The sequence below is a fragment of the Capra hircus genome, chromosome 29 (genome assembly GCF_001704415.2).
Source record: "Capra hircus breed San Clemente chromosome 29, ASM170441v1, whole genome shotgun sequence".
NCBI lineage: Eukaryota > Metazoa > Chordata > Mammalia > Artiodactyla > Bovidae > Capra > Capra hircus.
In genome coordinates this window covers 31,090,460-31,093,801 of record NC_030836.1, presented here as the reverse complement: position 1 = coordinate 31,093,801, position 3,342 = coordinate 31,090,460, and the positions used below count along the sequence as shown (strand labels likewise).

At 35.7% G+C, this 3,342-nt stretch overlaps 1 long non-coding RNA gene across 2 annotated transcripts; it reads right to left on the bottom strand.

The window, feature by feature from the left end:
* On the bottom strand, positions 419-1,728 carry LOC106503726. 2 transcript variants are annotated; one of them, XR_001917463.1, is made up of 3 exons: positions 1,708-1,728; positions 1,310-1,388; positions 419-438 (listed from the first exon to the last, which is right to left on the bottom strand). It is a non-coding gene; the product is annotated as an uncharacterized LOC106503726 (long non-coding RNA). The 2 variants fall into 2 exon arrangements; XR_001297436.2 differs by having other exon boundaries at positions 422-441.

Sequence of the window (3,342 nt, the reverse complement as noted above, 5' to 3'; positions counted from 1 at the left end):
GTAACTAAATTAACTAACTTCTGGGTTCATAGGAGAAAAACTGGGAGGGAAGTGATTGATAATTATTTGTCCATTCTCAAGCATTTAAGCAGAATTGCAAGGATAGGATATACATGGTACAACTGCTTGCAGTCACACACACCCATTTTACAACTTTTTCAAAAGTTGTTTTTATTTTATTTTATTTATTGTTTTTGGCTGCACTGGGTCTTCGTTGCTGCACGTGGGATTTCTCTAGTTGCGGCTCTCCGGCTTCTCTTTGTGGTGGCTCCTCTCATCACAGAGCACAGACGCTAGGCATGCAGGCTTCAGTGGTTGTGGCCCATGGGCTTAGCTGCCCCACCACATGCGGAATCTTCTCAGAGCAGAGTTGGAACCTGTGTCCCCTTCATTGGCAGGTAGATTCTTAAGCACTGGAACTCCAGGGAAGTCCTACAACTTCTTACAGTGGCAAAATGAACATATTCATTAATATGACCCAAAGGTACAGTCATTCCATAACAGAAACAAAAGTATACAGGTTATGATACATATTATCATCAATGTTTTAATATTGTATTTTACTTTGAAGCTATTTAGGGGAACAGAGATTAATCATTAATTTAATAACAGGTCTAGTTAAAGTTAACTAAGAATCTTGCAGCTAATTTTTGAACTGAAACATTATAGAACATGTTAAAACTTTATTGGAATTATATTTTAATTTAGTTAAAAGTCAAATTTTATAAAAATAAAGTATATGCTTATATTATATGTCTAACACTAACAAAACCAGGATTTGAAAATATGGTTATTTTCAAACAAAATGACCAAACCAGGATGGTATTCACTCTAATTATGTAAACTTAGACTTTTACATAAAAATACTTCTGGGCTAGCTGTTTCTATGAAAATAACTTTATATTCCATTTATATATATATGTAAAATATTAGGTGCTGAGTTTCTTTATTTTCTAGGAAAATATTCTGAATTCTGGGAAAATGTTAGATATATATAAGCATTTATTCTCTCTAAACTTAAGCTCTTTTAATTAAAATACATTATTATCTAATTTCTTAATAGATTTTATAGGTAGAAAGATATTTTACATTCACACACTGAGAAGTAAATAGTTTCCTCCCTTATACACAGAGATGCCCTGGCTTCCGTTTTACAGCTTTAGCCATGGGTCAAAGTAAACAGAAAAACTCACCACCTTAGATCTAAAAGATTAGTTTTCTTTCTCAGAGGATATGTAATTTTTATTTGAACTCAAAAGTAGACAGAAAGACACAAAAATTAGCAAACCACATTCTCTGCTGTTCTCACCTTAGAATAGGTGTCCATCATCCAAGGGAAATCACCAAATGGTCAGATGATAAAATTAGATGCCCAATCTTGCAGCCATCTATAGGGAATAACTCATTAGCCATGCACAGAACAGACCCACAACCAAACCTGACTAAGTATAGAAACAAAAAAACCACAAAATCTAGGGGTAAAAGATCAGAAAAGGAGTCAGGACAGGTTAAGTTGCCATTCCCCTTGAGAATCACTCTAAGAACCAAGAAAAGACAGTTTAATCCATGAAATGAACTTTAAATTCATTCCTGGACTTAATTCATGAAATGAATATTTAGACAATTCTGTTTAATTAGCTCTGTAGGCATCACTTTTCACTTTCATGCATTGGAGAAGGAAATGGCAACCCACTCCAGTGTTCTTACCTGGAGAATCCCAGGGATGGGAGGGAGCCTGGTGGGCTGCCGTCTATGGGGTCGCACAGAGTCGGACACGACTGAAGCGACTTAGCAGCAGCAGGCATCTCATTGGAACCTCCACAACGGTTAAAGAATAATTTTCAAAAAGTTAAAAACAATCTCTTCTTAGTGGCGAAGAATCTGCCTGCCAGTGTAGGAGATGAAGGAGATTTGGGTTCAATCCCTGGGTGGGGAAGGTCCCCTGGAGGAGAAAATGGCAACCCACCCCAGTATTCTCGCCTGGGAAATCCCATGGACAGAGGAGCCTGGTGGATTATCGTCCATGAGATTGCAAAGAGTCAGACATGACTGAGCGACTGAGCACATACACACAAGACATTTTGAACAATATTAAATAACAAAGTTTCAAAAAAAATGTTAAAAACATGAGTCTCATTCACATACAAAAAGATTACCTCTCCAACATTATTCGTAAGTTTTCATCGGTGAGAGAATCAGTATGACGGTAGTGCTGCTTCAGAGGGGACAGCTTCAAGGAACTGGATGTTTTATAAACAAACAAACAAAAAAGAATGTTAGAATAAGCTTTCTAGGATGGGGCCCAAATCAGTTAATGTCCACCAGGACGATAAAACTGTAATCTTTCAGATTTTCTTCTCTACTAGACAGAAATGTGCTAGTTAACCTGAAACTTTATAGCATCTGGGCTCTAATCAAATTGTAATAGGAAAGTCAGATATGCACAAATTCCCCCAAGGCAATGAACGTGTCCTTGAGCAGACCTAGTCAATAACAATTGAAAGAAAATACTACTCTTCCTTCTAATTTTTTCCAGGTTTTGGGCAATTTTGATTAATATTTGATTGCCCCATTCTGTTTGTGTGACTCAAAAGCATTTTCATTTTGCAAAAGATTCCATTTGCTTTTGAATTTCCTAGGCAGGCCGGATTGCTAGAGATCAACTCTTTGAGACATAGATATTTCAAATTCTCTACTAGCATTTCTGTTTACAATGATTCCATTGTTTTTGTTTTTCTCTTTATGTCCTCCTAAAATAATGGTATATTCTTTTAATAATAAAACCTCTCCTTCCTTTTTCTTCATTTCCTAAAACAGTCTAGTATTCTGTTGGAGAAATTGTTAGCTTAAGACTCCAACGTCTAAAGTTTCTTTCTAAAAATACATGATTAACTAAGTTATGCCATTTACCCTAGAGTAGCTCTTGCACTTCTGGATAAGCTATTTCTTCAACATTTTCCTCTTTTGGCTCTAAAAGAGCTTCGAAACAACATGGAAAGATGAACAAAATTATGAGTACTTGATCTACGACTAATTATTTCTGGTTTGAAAAGTTAAAGCTTAGCATATCATATCATAATGTTCTGTAGCCCAAGTGGAAAGCTTGGGCTTTTAAAAAATTTATTTTTTGGTATTCATTTAACTATTATTGAAGTATAGTTGATTTACAATATCAAAAATGTTGATACTCGAATGTGTGCTCCATATCATACTAGAAACTGGAAAACAACAATAAATAAGATTCAGAGGGTTTCAACTCTCTTAGAATTTCTAATTTTGATGGAAGACACTGAACAAATGCTGGCCCATGTCACAGCTGCCAAAATGCAAGAAAACACAGGA